The sequence below is a fragment of the Cervus elaphus genome, chromosome 20 (genome assembly GCF_910594005.1).
Source record: "Cervus elaphus chromosome 20, mCerEla1.1, whole genome shotgun sequence".
Classification (NCBI taxonomy): Eukaryota; Metazoa; Chordata; class Mammalia; order Artiodactyla; family Cervidae; genus Cervus; species Cervus elaphus.
Window position 1 is genome coordinate 98,616,060 of NC_057834.1, and position 17,371 is coordinate 98,633,430.

Here is a 17,371-nt window from a genome sequence, read left to right on the forward strand (position 1 = left end):
GCCTGCACACAGAGATCTAACAGTTGAGTGACTGTGTAGAATTTTGGGTTTTCTTTTGCCGTAAAGGACTTTATTGGGACAATTGCTGAAATCTGAATGAGGTTGTAGATTGGATAACAGCAGTGTATTAACTGTAATGAGGTTATTTAAAAGAACTCCTTATTTGTAGAAAATACACAGGGGAAGTATTTCAGGATAAAAAACATTCTCTCTCCACTTCCCTGCCTCAGAGGGAGTGTGCAGGGATTAAAGTAAATTATAAATGTTGACGTTTGAGGAATCCAAATCAGGGTGAAGGGGATCAGAGAATTCTTCGTACTGGTCCTGCAACTTTTCTTTAGGTCTGAAATTATGTCAAAATAAAAGTTTTAAAGCAGGATGCTTGTGAAGAATTTATAATCACTTAGGTAAATGTCATTGCTGAAAAGAAACAAAACAAAATTACATAATAGAGTGTGATTTTAGCTACCTTAAAAACTCATAGAGAAAAGAGTAAAAGGAAATATAGCAACGTGTTAGCTTTTGTTATCGTATATCCATGTTAATGTATTTCACACATTTTTCTATAAATAGCATGCATTTCTTGAAAAACAAGGAGAAAACAAGATTTCTCAAGAAAGATGCTGGTTAACTCTCAGAGAAAACCTGAGTGAATCTTGCACTTTGTGTCTTTACTGCCACGCACCTCATTCTTAGAAGGACACTGTATACGTATGGATAAACACATATACATACACAGACTTTTTTAAACTTTTGTTCTTCATTACTGATATTTCAGCTTCTTGGGTGGCTCAGTGGTAAAGAATCTGCCTGCCAATGCAGGAGACACAGGAGATGTGAGTTTGATCCCTGGGTCAGGAAGATCCCCTGGAGGAGGAAATGGTAACCCACAGCAGTATTCTTGCCTAGAAAACCCCATGGACAGAGGAGCCTGGTGGGCTGTGTGGTCACAGAGAGTTGGACACAACTTAGCTATTGAGCACAAGCATGAGCAATGATATTTCAAAGGAAATCCTGTATTGAGCAGTACCTGAAATAAGATGACCTCTTAAGCTCTGTCTAGCCGTGAAATTCCTGGCTCTTCTTTACAGTTCTTTGGAAGTCAACACCTCTGCGATGCAGACAGGGTGCTAGATACAAGGTGTGTAGGATGGAAAAGCTACCCAGGCCCCACAGACAGGCCGATCAGTGATTGCAATCCCTTGCTAGGTACTACAGGAGCATAGCAGCTCTTACAACGGGCGCGCCTGGCTTGGGGCAGGGATGGTGGTTGTGCAAGGCAGGGATGAATCTTAGACCTAGAATTTTAAGTGAAATCTTGCCATTTGGAAAAGGATAGCAGAGCATTGTGGGCTAAGCATTCTTGTGGTCTAGCATATGTCCGCACTCTGGCCCACTGGTATGTCACTCTGGAGACCCTGGCTGGACAGGTGAGAGTTTTACAAAACCCAGGAAGCTCCAGTCCCATAGGGTCTGCTTTCCCAGGTGTTGGAGGAAGTGGCCCCGCTGCAGGAAGCAGGTGGAGCTTTGTGTGGCTCTGGAGCCAGGCTCTTTGTGAACCTGAGGCCTCCATTTGCAGAATCAGTGTTGGAGTTTGCCTGATGGCCCCCACCAAGAAAGCAGATGCTGCATAGATATCCAGGGAGGATAGAATAAAGGAGATGGCAGAAGCATGTTGGAGAGTTTGTTGATCTCTGATCTACTCAGTGGAATTCCTGGAACCTACTTTATTCGTTTGGTATCAGACCCTTCTGCAAGGGGTCAGGTCTGCTCGTGTGGCCTCACAGTGTCTGTAGTCCCAGAGTTACCCCCAGAGCAGTGTTGTGGTTGAGAAATGTTTTTCTTGAGAAATGTGTTCCCTGGACAGTAACTATTCTTTGAGCCATTCATTTGCTTGGGCGCATTGTCCTTTCCAGTTCTTAGAGCCTGGGGCCACCCAGGACGTAAGTATTTGTTAAGCCACCACGTAACTAGATCAATCAGAGGCAAAATAGTGGTTAAGAATCCTACACTTGGGTTCGGCTGGAAGCTTCTCCATTTGTCTTGGAAACTTTTAACCATTTTAGAGCATGATATTTTTACTTGTATTACTTTCATATTTCCATAGTTTGTTAAGGACTGCATGAGTTGATATTAATTCAGGATATAATATATATAGTAAGTGTTTGATTCCTACCAGTTATTATTAATAAGCATTAGTTAGCACAGTACATGAAGAGAAAGCACTGGATTCTTGGTCAAGTGACCTGCTTTCTAGTCTAAACTCCAAAAGGTCCTAGAAGTAAAGAGAAACAGAGCTGGAAAGAGGCCTTAGAAATTTTTTTAGCATCTCGTCCAACAACCTCATTTTCAGAAGCTTAGAGAAGTATAATGAACCTTGCAAAAGGCTTATTAATCACAGCTTTCATGTCCTTCCATTCATTTTTAAAGCAAGAGTAGTAATCGCAGAGTAAGCCCTTAATTTCTGTTAACTAGTGTTGTCACGTTGATTCTCGGTTTTATTATCTTCCTGTCCCATTGGTCTATGAAGATAGACGTGTCCTCTTTGCGTATTGTCCTGTCCCCACTCTTTGGCACAGTGATGAGCACACAGTAGGTGCCCAACCTATGTTTGTTGAACAACTGAAGGAAGCATCTTGCTGAAGGTAGGATTTAGGCAGAGTCTGAATCAGAACCATGTCCTGATTCTAGGGTGCAGACCCCTTTCCCTTTAACTTGAGGCAACCTGCTTCATTTTTCTGGGCTTCATTTCTCTGCGCACCTTGGATTTGATCATCAGGTCCCTCCTGTGGGGAGAATGGGTGTCATCTGCCGGCCTTTCACAAAGACCTGTGGTTGTGTTCTTGGATGGCCACTAGGTGGCGTGGTTGGCCAAATAGCAGACAAAGGGTCGGGGGTGGGGGGTGGGAAACGGGATTGATGGCCCTACCAAGAGAACAGTAGGAGTGATCTGATACCCTTATACTCTTGGATGAGGTGGGAGGCTTGCCTTGAGAAGGAGGCAGGGATCCCAGGGTTTGCGTGCATGGACTTAGGAGCCAAGTGTGGGTTAGCTCTGCTCCTACCAACTAGACATCCTGAAACTTCCCCGGGGCCCTTGTTTCAGTGATGTCATGCGTATAACATGCTCAGCGCTTCTCCGGGGTAGGGGAGGAGCTCTGCAAGGTTGGCAGCGATAGTCTAGTTTTTGATACCATGAAATACCACTTTTCTGTTCCCTGCCAAGCCAAGTAGATGGGCCTGAGAAGCCTTTGCAGGAGATGTCTGTGCCTTGCTCCCTGTTTCAAGAAGCCAGAATTTAAAATAGCCCCTTAAATGGAAAAGTGGATGGCATGTCAGTATCCGGTTAAAGGGAAGCCTGAAATATTTGGAGGGGCATCAGAACTCCTGAGAGAGTCCCTATGGGGCTTACTCAGCACAAAACACAGTGTTTTGTGCATAAGTGGAGCTCAGAGGAAGGGCGTGGTGGGGGATAGTGACAAAACGCCCTTTGCTCAAGTTGTTCAAAGAAAGAATTTCTTTGTTTCCTGGACTTTTATTCAGATCTGAGTGTCTTATTTTTAAAATAGTTTGGGGAGACTCTCCTAGGAATAACAGTGACTAGCATTTGTTATGTAACTTACTATGTGCAAAGTATTGTGCTAAACACCATACATTCATTATTCTATTTAATCCTTACAGCAACCCTATGAGGTTGGTTGGGTTATCATGCCCATTTTTATTGATGAGGAAATTGAGGTGCAAAGAGTATAGTAATAATAGCAAACAGATACTGCCTACTTACTAGAGATCAGAAGTTACTCTGAGTGCTTCAAGTACCATCCTTACACTCCTCCTCTAAGTCAGATGCTATTATTACCTTCATTTTACAGAGAAGGAAACAGGCAGAGAGAGGTTATGCAACCTTGCCAAGGTCACACAGGGAGTGAATGGAAGTCAGAATACAAACCCCAACCCACGCGATTCCAAAGTTGTTGGTTTGTTTACCATCGCACTGTGCTGCCTCCCACAATACATTGTATGCTGTAACAGCTTGGTAAGTGTTTGTTGGGTTGAACTCTTCCACTCAGACTATAATTAGCCAACATAGAGAAGACTCCTCAAAGAAGAACTGTACCGGTCGTCACACTCCCACCCAAAAACCACGTCGGCCTCCATTATGGGATATATATGCAGCTCCATATGCTGGATTTTGCTCCTGACTTTCTGTCAGTAATAGGATATTCTTCCATTGGAACAGTCAGGAAAATTCTGTCATCGTGACAGATGTTTCCAGGAAACACTTCCACAGGGAGCATCTCAGAGAACTTTATCTGCTTCACACTTTTCTGGCAAGCGTTTCTTGGCCATGCTTGTTCTGCTAGAGTGGTGTCCAGCCACATCTCATTAGCCTCAAAAGGCCAGAGGGTTGCAGGGTGTCAAGCCAGCCCTGCACACACAGCCGTGTGCGCGTCGGGCACCCAAGCAGGCCTGCTTCCCTGACCTGACCCCTGGCCGGCGCCGGGGCATGTGAGCAGCAGAGGGGACCTGCTGCCTCTGTTAGCGAGCTGGCCGCTGAGACCAGGCGGTGTTTTTGATTGTCACGGTGCCAGTGAGGTCTGAGAAAGGACAGGACCCGGGCCTCTTAAATCATTCTCTGGGTGTAATAATTCAGTCCCAGGGGTTTGGCTGCTTATTTTTCTATGCGTGTGTCACTGAAATAGGAAACCCGAAAGAAGTTAGACTAAAACCTCCTCCCCAGACCTGTGACTCTGCGCACAGAGACTTGTTTATGGAAGCGTCCGTCTGCTGCCGCTTCTCAGTAAGTGAACTGTGCCGTCTGGTATCTTCTCAGAACTTCTCGGCATCTCTGAGGGCGGGGGTGGGGGGTGAGCTGTAGGCCTCAGGTTCAGTCTTTTCAAGGAAAGCAATGCTTCTCTCTCTGAATATTTCTCCCTCAAAACAGATTTTTTTTTTTCTCCACTGTGACAAAAATTGTGCATGTCAGAGGAGACAGGGAGTTTGGAACTGTCAAGGGGGAGGTGATGGTCCCCAGAGCAAGGTCCCCAGGCAGGCAGAGGTGGAAGTTTGAGAGCACAGGTAGAAAGGCTCCCATTTGCCATTGCTCCCTTGTCTCCACGACTTGTCACCTTCCGGCCATGTCAGTCCTTCGCTCACCTTTCCAAGTTGCAGTTGGAAGTGGGTGGATGTCTGCTGTGTCTTTAATGAGCTACCGGACACGTGTGAGGCAGGGGAGGTGGAAGTGAGAGGCCAAAGGCGATGCTGGGCTCCTGTGGGTGTTTTCCCCTCTCCTGTCTGGAGCAGCACTTCCTGCCTGTTCTCACGTAGGAACATCGAATCAGGGTAGGGAGAGAGATGCCCACAGCTCCAGGCTCTGGACAGTCAGGCCCTGCTCAGCCACCTGGGGCTGGGGCACCCCTGAACCTTAACCCAGGGGTGTTGCCTGAGAGGCTCTGAGCTACAGGATCATCACCCTCAAAGTCATCATCAGATTACCCCTATGCTCATTATCCACGACTCTTAATTTACCAAACCCTTTTGCTGCCAGACGTTGGAAATTCAAGGCAGGTGTTTGATTTTTAGAGATTCTGAGGTCCAGTCCCTTCGTGGGACTTTCAAAAAAACCGAGGGTCAAAGAGGCTTGAGCTGGGTCACCTTGTTGGGATCAGAACCATCCTTGTGCACTCGTAACTGTGGGATCAGTGTGAGTGAGGAGGCATGACATCACACACACATGCGTGTGTGCACACGTTTACATCAGTACATACACATATACACACAGGGCTACACTTCTCCTCTTAAAGTATCAGGTTTTCATATCTCATTCTAATGCAGTGTTTTACAACCAAGTAGAAATTTTAAGCCACATGGCTATACCAAGTTACCCATTCCCCATCCTGAACTCGAGAGGCTTGGCGTTCAGAGTCATTGCCCTTTGGGCAAAGACCACAGCACCCCGAGATCTTAGGGAACATGATGTCATTCGTCGTCAGGCTGTTTCTAGTCTGAGACACCCCTGTTATTCCACAGTGAATTATTGCAGTAGCCTCCCAACTGGTCTTCTTGAGTCCAGCCTTGCCTTTCGTACCAGATAACGTAGCCAGAATGGGCTTATTATAAACTTCAAACCTGCTCATGCTACTGCTTTTTCCTTCTCTCTCCGTGCCCCTTGGATTAACTAGCTCCTCTGCTGCATTCAGGTGCGGCATTAATGTTCCTCTGGGGGACCTTCCTGACTCAGCACGTCTGGTCTGGGCATCCCTGTCGTACCCTATTACCTCTCCTAACCCTGACCACATGGTCTGGAAGTTGTCTGTTTTTCTCCCCCTGCCCTGCAGATGCAAAGCCGCCTAGGACGGTGGGCCTGTTTGACTAGTGTTTGTGGCCCCAGAGCGGGCACAGACAGCAAGGGCATTCAGTACACATTCGGCACCTTCGCGTCTGCTGCTTGAACTTTAGTTTTTGCTTTATTCTCCAACGCCTGGCCCTGCTGCTTGTTCTTTTAAATGCCTTAGCATCTTGGTGGTATCAGGGCTCTCATATAAATAAACAACAACTTACCACTAGTGATGTCCCAGGACCAGGCTATATTTAGCACAATTTGTTCATAATTACTGTTCATCATTATGACCCTAGGACACTATAAAACTCTTAAGTGCCCTTGACTCATCAGAGGCAAATTAAATTATTCACTTAGCAAACATTTTTGAGCATCTACTTGGTACTAAGCATGTTTTTGGCACTATAAGGTGTATAAGGATGGGTGGGGTGGGTTGTGCCTCTTGGAATTGACTTAAATTTTTTGTTCATGTTTCTTCCTATGTTGAACACTTTAAAGCACTAGCACTTCACAGCATGAGCCCAGAAGATAGTGGTTTCTCTTCACTCAAGCATAGGAGTGGGATAAGCCACTTTGGGGGATACAAGGATACATAAAATACAAACCCTGTCCTTAAAAGGCCAAAGGTCTAACAGAAGAAACCAGATTTATACCTAAGTGCCTCTAAGACAACATAGAAAGTGAAAAATGCCCTAAGAAGCTGTATCTGTTTGGGCTACAAGTAATAGGAAACCCAACTCAAACTGGCCTAAACCAAAAAGGGGACTTAATCTCTCATCTAAGAAGAGAAGTCCAGAGGTAGGCTGTTCCCAGTTGACCAATTTAGTGCTCATTGACAACATCAAGTTCTAGCTATCATGTCAACCTCAGAGCATCAGCAAACTCTCCTCATAGGTACAGAAAGGCTGCAGGCATCCCATCTTCTCATTCCAGTACCAAAGCAGATAATGATTTCTTATGCAGCCCTCTTTAAAAACAAAGAGATGTTTCAAAAGCCCCCAACCAACTCCCCGGTATGTCGTGTAGACCAACACTGAGACACATGCTCATTCATAAATTCAGCCGTGACAAATAGGATGGAGTCATTTATGTGCCCTCAGACAATCTAGATTTTCCCTAATCACATGAGGAGATGATGCCCCGGTTCTGCCAGTACCGAGGAAACAGGGGGATGGCTATTGAGTGACAGGCTAGAGTGCTTACCATAGAGGGAATTGTTAAATAGCTCATGCTGTTCTGAGGGAAACAAGGTGATTCCTCAGTGGAGAAGCCCCCCTCCTCCCCAGGCTTCTAAGGGACGAAATGCAGGTGTTGTGAGAGCAGGCTTCCAGGAACAAGGTTTCTAGGAGGAAGCGACATCTAAGTTGGGGCAGAAGTCTCTAGAAAGGAGGGATAGGATCAGAGTTTTCTTTCAGAAACCACTGGCTGTGAAGAAGAGGTTGGGGTGGGTTCTGGAAGGCAGACCAGCCAGGGAGCTGTTGCAGTGTTGCTATAATAGTCGTGGTCCTCAGTAGCATGGTGGCGAAGGGGATAAAAACATACCCACTTGAGCAATACCGGGGAGGTCGAGTGAGCAGGACCAGGAAGAAGAAGCCGAGGTGCAGTGGGTGGAGGGAGCCCAGGGTGACTCCCGAATGTCTGGTTGGGCAGCTGCCAATGGTGACATTGCTCCCCGAGCAGGAGACCACAGCTGTGGGCATCAGGGGGTGATGGATAAAGTGGTAGGGGTGGGCAATGAGTGCAGGTGGCATCGGGGCTCAGCGCGGACTGGGAGTGGGCTTGGAAAGAGCTTAAAGGTAGTCCAAAGTCAGTGCGCCCGGGGTCCCGCTAGGAGGCTACACTTGATCCTCCTAAGAATCTGTGCAGGCAGCCGGTGGGGAGAAGGCGAGGCAAGAATGTGCGGCGAGTCACGTGGTAGGAAGGGCACGGGGCAGGGCACGTCCATTCTTACAGGTGACTGGGAAGCGGGCTGCCCTGCGGGGACCGGAGGAGAGCTGGGCCAGGCCCACGAGGGATGGGGTGTGCTGGTGACGCCTGGGCCCTGTCCATGCCAGAGCCGTGGTACCCTGCTTTTAACCTGGCAGAGGGCTTAGATGCACCGTCCCAGCTTCTGTGTGCTGCCTGGCCTGCCTGGGGCAGGTGTTCGCGCATGAAGAATTACAGACGCCATCGGGCAAGGAGACTCACCCAGGGAGAGGGGGTCCATGCAGCCCCGGAAGCAGCTCCCTGCTCAGGCCAATGCTCTTTTTACCAGTTACAAATCCCTGCAGAGAATCTTTATTCACCCCACCCGAGCACTTTAGTAAGTACTGGGATTACAGAGCTGGGGAGACTATGATCCCATTTGGGAGACAAAGAAAGGCGAAAAAAGGAAAGAAAAAAAAAATGCAGTGTAGAGTGGAGATAGAAACAGAGAATGAGGGACTGTGGGGCTTTGGACTGCTCAGAGGAGGGTGGGGCCAAGGCTGGACCCAAGCAAGCCTCTGGGGGCTGCCCAGGTCCCTACCTCGGTGGTGGCTCCCTCCACCCACCAGCACACCTTGCATTATGATGTAAATGACCACGAGAGGTAGCAGTGGTCAGGGATCACCTCTTCAGTATAGAACACGAGCTAAAGCTTGGAGATATTTGAAAACAGGAGCTTTAAAAACCAAGCAAAACATTCTTACAGTATGTTTATCAGACACCCACCACGTACTCAGCTGTGGTCCAGGGGCTGGGCGTCAAAGGGGAGTAAGATGAGGTCTTGCCTTTGTGGAGTTGAGTAGGGAAGACAGGACAACCCCATGAGCTTGCTTCTGTAGTCCAAGGTCAGTGCTGGGGTGGCGCTGTAGGAGGCTGAGGGGAGGCCACCAGCTCAGCCAGGGAGTCACCAGGGAAAGTTGCTGGAAGCTGTGATCCAGATCAGGTTCGTGCAAGCCTTGCCTGCTTTGGGGTTTTTGTAGGGATACACGGATATAAATTGGCACTTAGACATTAAGTGTCTGATAGCTAATATTATTTGCAGCGCAGATTAGCTCAGGGATGAGCTGAGAATAGACAGGATGTTACTAAAATGATGATACCTCAGTCAACTACCAGGTGCATGAAACGTAAAAAAGTTAAAGTACTAAAGCGTTCAGAATAGGACTAGCCAATTGTTTTCAACCTGTGTGTCACCTGCAGTTGATTGGAGCCAGGTGTTGAAAGAGGATGTTCACTCATGTCTGGGCCCAATAAGAAACGAGCATGTGATCTATTAGTGATGTCTGCCACGGGTGCAGTGGGGGAGGGGTCGCAGGCAGGCCAACATTTGCCATCCTCAGGTTAGAATGATAGATCAAATCATTGGGATCTGGCAACATAAAACCTATTAATCCCACCCCTACACACTTGGCATTTTTCAAAGACGAAAGTGCCCTGTTCGTACGTGAATTTTTTTTTAAAGTACACCATCATACTTTCAAAGTTGTCTATTGGAATTCCAGTTTTTTCAGCCCAGTCTCCTATAGTCCTTAGACAGCTGCCCTCTTGTCACTGATGGGAGCTGGAAGCAGAGCCACATCCTGAAACTCCACGGAAAGATAAATACAGGATAATTAATTCCTACGATGATTAAGTTGTATTTCTCCCGGTGGCAGGAGAGGAGAGGAACATATGTTAGGTTCTCCTTAAGTGCTGCTGTAGGGAAAGAGCTGCTAACGAGAACATCCAGTTATTCAGAGCTTCCCATTAAAGGGTCAGCACATTCAATCAAGGATGAGCCAGGCGCAGAGGGGCGGAGGAGAGACCACAGTTCCTTGTGTCTTGGTAATAACTCTTGCTGAAAGACAGATGTGGTACAAATGCACTGGTACTTGTCACGCTTCACGGTCATTAACCTGACGTCTCTATTGGGCTGCGTTAAATGCTGGTTTGGGTTAGAAGGCAGCCATGAATGCTAAAAGGTGGGGAGAGGCACATTTCGTATGTGAGTTTACTGGCATGTGCGGTTTGCTCCCAACCTGTTTGCCTGTTGTTTGGGCTTGCCTCTTCTGGAGTGTCCACAGAAGAACCCTTTCCACTGGTCTCGCTTTTCATGCTGGATTATCAATTAGATGTATCTTTGGGGGATGCTATTGAATGAGAACAAGGGCCAAGGTATGGCTGTTTTGGTTTTAAGTGTCTGTGAAATATTGTAGGGAGCAGTACGACCTCAGGCATTGGGTGAGTGTATTTTGGGGGAAGTGCATATACGTTTGAACTCACGACCCTAAATACAGCAACCCTGACCTACTGGAAGGCCCCATCCTGGACAGTGCCACCCGAGAGCACATTTATATTTATACGAAAACATAAATGGCCATTCTTGGAGATTGTGATTCTTACTACAAATATTTTTTTGAAAGTGGATAGAATGTGAGTATATGTATAGGAGTGTGTGTATGTGTGTGTGTGGTTGAGTAAGTTCAGGTGGCCCAAGTAATAAAGTAGTTAAAAACTATTGAAAAAGTATTTTAATATAAAAGCAAAAACAAAAGTGTATGCATCTCTTTTTGACGTGAAAGTCACTCAGTCGTGTCCAACTGTTTGCCACCCCATGGACTATACAGTCCATGGAATTCTCCAGGCCAGAATACTGGAGTGGGTAGCCTTTCCCTTCTCCAGGGGATCTTCCCAACCCAGGGATCGAACCCAGGTCTCCTGCATTGCAGGTGGATTCTTTACCATCTGAGCCACCAGGGAAGCCCAAGAATATTGGAGTGGGTAGCCTATCCCTTCTCCAAGGGAGCGTCCCAACCCAGGAATCAGACCATGGTCTCCTGCATTGCAGGCAGATTCTTTACCAACTGAGCTATCAGGGAAGCCTTTTTCTTCTTCTTTTTTTTTTTTTTTTTTTATGATGAGCAAAAAATACTTATTTCCCTCTTAATGTTATTTTTAAAGTGTCAAACATGTTACCTGATGCTACATAAAGTGTCATAAAATATGAAATATATGCAATCAGGGCAGGGAGGGTGGGTGGGAATCTACACAAGGCCCTGATGCTGTAACTGAAATGAATCATTAAACTGAAAGAACTGAAGTTTCAAGCACATGTACTTGCCAGTCTGATGTGAGTCTGAGACAAATTATATGGCTCAATAAGAAGGTATATAAATATGTGTAGGATATTCTGAGAAATGAGTGGGCCTAGAAACCTAATCCCCAGTTATAACACTGTTTCCATGGGAAAATATGCTCCCTAAGTGCCTTCTTTGAAAGCCAACTTTTGAAACCCTGCTGATTTATAAGTTGGGGGTTAATGATATAAAGCGATCACCTACTGATGCATAGAATTCTCAGCCCGAGTCCGTCATCAAGCATTTATTGAGTAACTGCTGGGTGGATTACACTCTGATAAGCATGGCAGGGTGAAACAAAGGGAATAAAGGAGGGTTTCTGCCCTCAAGAAGCTTGTACCTAGCCCGAGAGGAAACATGCCTGCAGAGCAACCTGAGAGCATTCCCAGCGCCCGAGCTACAAGGCAGGGGTCCTGCAGGCCGCAGCGTGAAGGAGGGCTGTGAGGCCTTGTGGTGAATCAGGAGAATGTGGGGCCCCACTGGCCGAGCCTGTCCCTATTTGTTTGTTATCCCCATAGGCACACCAAAGACTTTCCCATTCTGCCCCCAGAGCCTCACAGAAGCGTGAAGGCGTGGCTGCAGGGAATGTCACATGGTGCTAGGATGCTGAGCCATTCAGAACCACAACTGGCATGCGGTGTTACCTTATAAGGAAAGGTTCGGGCTTCTTCCCTTCTTCCTTTCTTTCTGTCTCCCTTTCTTCTCTCTCTCTCTCTCTGTCTCTCTCTCTCTTGAAGGTAGGTAGACTCTTGGCAGTCTGGGCAGGGATGTACCTCCTGTGCCCAGAGTTCCAGCTCTTCAGCACGCCCTAGTGAATCCGAGTCTTTCTGAGATTTGGAGCCTGACTCTGTGTGTTTGGGGTGTCTTTTTCTCAGAGACTCTACACATGAGAAGGCGGTGACTCAGCAGCAGCAGACAGGCCGCTTGCCTTACTTGTGAGACAGAGCTGTGGCTTTTCATTTAGCTCTAGCCTGGAGGTCACCAAAAGGGAGAAGGGACATGGGGAGGGGGGCAAATTGACTGTAAAATTCCTGAGTCCGGGGCTGTGTTCCATCCCCCAAGAATGCTGACAGCCTGCAGAGAGGGGGGCTGTGGTCCAGGCTGGCCTGCCAGGTAAGGCATCCAGATCAACCACTGTGTCCTGATGGGAAGTACCTAAAAATAGACTGTTTGCTCCCTTCTGTACATTGCCTCCAAGAAGTGCTTCCCAGAGGCTGGATCAGCAAATAATTGTGCCCAAGGCTTCCTTATGGTTCTGTTCTTTAGCTTTTAGAGGCAGAGTCCTTTTTACTGTTTATGCTGTGGGGCTAATGGGGTGGGGGTGGTGACATTCCTATCCAAAAGGTTTAAAATAATAATAGTAATGTAGCAGCAAAGATTTCTTGAGTCTTTACTATATTCCAGGAACTGGAAGCATTTCATGTGATCACCTCATTCAGTTCTCCTTATAGCCCTTAACAGAGTTTTTGCATTATCATCTCCATTTTGCAGATGAGAAAACTGAGGCTTAGGGAGGTCATGTAACCTCTACAGAGCCTCGCTGCTAGTAAATGACAAAGCTGGGACACACACACAGATCTGTCTGCCTCCACATTTAATTACCAGATATTTCTTCCTCTCAGAAAACTTTTTATTTACAGTTTCTTACAAACCTTGCTCCTACTTCTCCTGCATTATTTGGGAAGGAAAAGAACTTCTTCTCCCAGGGCAGTAAGGAGAGGGAGAGGCCTTGGAAAAATAAGTCAGAGATGGATTTATTTTGAAAAAGGAGGGTTTGTGAGGGAAGTGTTGAGCTGGCCAGCTGAAAGGGAGAGGTTGTTCTGGACTCCGCGTGTGTTAGGGAAGAATGCATGGAAATGAGTGGGAGAAACAGAAAGTAAACCAGGACAGGGCAGGATCCAATGGAAGGAAATGTGATAGTCAGCAAAGAAAGGGGAGCCCTGCCTGCAAAAGCAGCGTGTTAATGATTAGTGCTCTGCGAACGTTGCAGGCCTCACGTGCCCTCCACGGTATGCAGAACTCCCCTGTATGGGGGAGAGTTGCTCTCCAAAAAACAAAACCATGAGATTTAATTCTGAGTTTCTGCAGGGACTGGATGAAATCACCACTGGAAAAACAAGAATGGCAGCACATGTTAATTATTTCAGGAACTCTTAGAGGGTGCAAATAAAACACCAGCCAGCCCAAGGAGAGACAGGGCCCTTCCTCTGCCCTCTCTTCTTGCTCCCCCCCACCCCCACCCTGACCCCCATCAGCATCCCATCCCCTTCTTGCTGCCTCAGTTGAACATTCCACATCCCTTGTGTTTCTCTGGGGGAAAAAAAAAAGCCTAAAGGAGATTTCTGTAAAGCAAACTGCATCTTCCCAGAAGCCTACGGTATCCCCTCTGGCCTTCTCTGACCTTCGAGGCGGATCGATCTTTGATTGGCAACATACTACTACTTTCTCTGCCTCCAGCATCTGAAAAGTCAGGGATTTCTTTATGGATCTTTAACCCAACTCCTAAATACCCAGGACTTATCCCCTTTAGAAGCACATTTTGCAAAGCAGAAGAGTTCCATGAAAAGTGAACCATAGTTCACTTTGCAGGTTTTCTCTTCTTTTTACCCTCCCTAAAAGAAAGGCTTTTTATCCCTGCCCTCTCTCTCTACACCAACCCCCGCCCCAGGCCAACTCACAGTCTGGTTTTAATATAGCAAGTTCTGTAATTATTTGTCTTTTGCAGATTAGGAGACTGAAACATTGCAGTTACTCTCCCTGGGTTCTCACTTGGCCCCAGTGACTAGAACTATGCCCCACCATCCTTGTCCTCGTGGCCAGCAGCCTCAAGTCCCACAGTATCTCTGCCTTGGCACAGGGAGCCGACATTGTTTGCATAGCGTACATTCCTGGACAATTGAACTATCCAATTTAACCTTCAGAGCATCCCCATCGGTTTGTGGGTGTTTGTTCCGGGGAGAGGGGGAGAGATGGTGACTTTCATGGTTCACACATGATGCTACCCACACACACCCCAAATTCCAAACCTCTATTCTCTAGAGATTAGAGATGCAAATTGCATCTGTAAAATTCACAAGTCAAACATTTGCTTCAGTCATTTTATCTGGAAGCACATAGCATTAATTCTTGCTTCTTTATAATATTCCCCAACCACACCCATTGTGTCCCATTCTGTGAAAGCTTTTTAGAAATAGCCCCCCCCCAAAAAAGCCCGATTTCATGTGAAATTAATCTTCATTAATAAAGATATTATAATAACATATCAATCTTGAAATACATTCTGGTTATGATTGGTACCTAATCAAAGAAACTTTAAAACTGGTATCTCCAAAACCAAATCTTGTATCACCCAACATTCAGAAGAGTCTTTATGCTTTTAAAAGTGGCATTTTTGCAGTTTTGTGTACAGGAAGTTTGAGTCCAGAAATGACATTAGGAAAGGTATGAGTAAGATGAAACTCACCAGTTTTTCTTCCACTTATTTTGAGCGAATTTTAGTCCCCTCCCCAAAAATAAAACTTTTAAAATATGTTTTTCGCTTTGGGGATATTCAGCTGCCTTTTGCTTTCAAACTGGAATTTAAGCCTTCTCCATTCTTATCACCTTCCTTTGATCTCCTTTCACCTTTCCTGGATTCTAAAAGAAGAAATGTTTTAGAGCCTTGAAATCAAAATAAAATTGCAGCTTCCCTGAATTATTTACCAGTACTCACTTAGGTTTAACCATGATCATCTGCACATAATTTAAAAATCAAAACACCAACTGGAGGATTTAAGCCAAACCCCTATTTTTAGAACTGTATTAAAAAAAAAAAAATGGCAGATTTTATTTTCGGCCAAACAGCCACGGAGGAGGCTCCTGGGCATTCTTCCATCCCTCAGGGCAGAGCTGGGCTGACCACCTCCCTGCCTTGCCCGGACAGCTGCCTGCCTCCCTCCTGATGCCTTCCCCAGCCCTAGCTATTTCCCAGCCTCCAACAGACTGGTTACTGCAAAGCAAGGATGTTGCAGTACTTAATTAAAAAAAAAAGAAAAAAAGTGTTTTGTAACTTCCCTTTTAGTTCTAGTGGATTTGTGTGCTCCTTGAGCTTGGGGGTAAGGTAAGACTTTTTTGTGTGTTTCTTTTTCTTTAGATTAAGAATGGAGGAGAAAATTTTTCTTATGTATTCGTACAATCATGCCTTTGTCAGCAGGCAGTTTACAGGGGAGTCAATTTTTTAAAAAGAAGAGGGCTCTAGCCTTTAATTATCCCAGTTGGCATTCAGCTTTAGAAAGCCCCTGTACCTGCTGAGTATGTTAATTTAACCACTTTATAGTATCTTAGGGGCTTCCTTGGTGGCTCAGACAGTAAAGATTCTTAACTCAGTCAGTCTCCCACCCAAACCACCTCTTCTAAGAATTCAGAGGAGTCTGGAGATACATGAGAGTTTTGTACCTGCATATCTTTCTTTCTTTTTCTTGGTACTTTGGGCTTTAATTAAAATCTTTACTTCAGTTTTTTTGTTGTTTTCATTTGGTTTGGTTTTTATGTTTTTGTACCTCATGCAACTTTTTTTTTCTACTCAAACTGAAAATTTTATTACATATCTTAGCAGATGCAACAGGCATTAACAGAAATTCTTTATTTGTCTGCACCCCTGTAGAATATGGGGGCCAGGTTCAGTTTAGTTCAGTCGCTCAGTCGTGGCCAACTCTTTGTGACCCTATAGACTGCAGCACACCAGGCTTCCTGTCCATCACCAACTCCTGGCACTTGCTCAAACTCATGTCCATTGAGTCGGTGATGCCATCCAACCGTCTCATCCTCTGTCGTCCCTTTTTCTCCCTGCCTTCAATCTTTCCCAGCATCAGGGTCTTTTCCAGTGAGTCAGTTCTTCACAGCCCATGGTCAAAGTACTGGAGCTTCAGCTTCACCATATGTCCTTCCAATGAATACTCAGGACTGATTTCCTTTAGGATTGACTGATTTGATCTCCTTGCAATCCAAGGGACTCCCAGAGTCTTCTCCAACTCTGCAGTCCAAAAGCATCAATTCTTCAGCACTCAGCTTTCTGTATGGTCCAACTCTCATATCTATACATGACTACTGGAAAAACCGTAGCTTTGACTAGATGGACCTTTGTCAGTAAAGAAATGTCTCCACTTTTTAACATGCTGTCTAGGTTTGTCATAGCTTTTTCTTTCAAGAAGCAACCGTCTTTTAATTTTCATGGCTGCAGTCACTGTCCACAGTTGGACAGTTGGAGACCAACAAAATAAAGTCTGTCACTGTTTCCATCATTTCCCCATCTGTTTGTCATGAAGTAATGGGACCAGATACCATGGTCTCATGTTTTGAATGCTGAGTTTTAAGCCAGCTTTACACTCTCCTCTTTCACCTTCATCAAGGGGCTCTTTAGTTCCTCTTCACTTTCTGCCAGAAGGGTGGTGTCATCTGCATATCTGAATTTATTGATATTTCTCCCTGCAATCTTGATTCCAGCTTGTGCTTCATCCAGTCTGGCATTTCACATGATGTACTCTGCATATAAGTTAAATAAGCAGGGTGACAATATGCAGCCTTGATGTACTCCTTTCCCAATTTGGAACCAGTCTGTTGTTCCATGTCCAGTTCTAACTGTTGCTTCCTGACCTGCATACATATTTCTCAGGAGGCAGGTAAGGTGGTCTGGTATTCCCACCTCTTTACGAATTTTCTACTGTTTCTTGTGATCAACACAGTCAAAGGCGTTAGCATAGTCAATGAAGAAGAAGTAGGTGTGTTTCTGGAATTCTCTTGCATTTTCTATGATCCAACAGATGTTGGCTATTTGATCTCTGGTTCCTCTGCCTTTTCTAAACCCAGCTTGAACATCTGGAAGTTCTTGGTTCACATACTGTTGAAGCTTAGCTTGGAGAATTTTGAGAATTACTTTGCTACTGTGTGAGATGAGTGCAATTGTGCAGTAGTT

The 17,371-nt window shown here is 45.8% G+C and overlaps 1 protein-coding gene across 4 annotated transcripts in view; it reads left to right on the plus strand.

The window, feature by feature from the left end:
- GNG12 (G protein subunit gamma 12) overlaps positions 1 to 17,371 on the plus strand; it is a 135,554-nt gene that overhangs the window by 69,946 nt on the left and 48,237 nt on the right. Inside the window, exon 1 of one of the 4 annotated variants that reach the window (XM_043875763.1) lies at positions 3,832 to 4,036. The exons of the other annotated variants lie outside the window; for them this stretch is intronic. The gene's annotated coding sequence lies outside the window, so the exon portion shown is untranslated. Of the gene's footprint in view, positions 1 to 3,831; positions 4,037 to 17,371 lie in introns of those variants that run through there. 4 annotated transcript variants of the gene reach the window in all.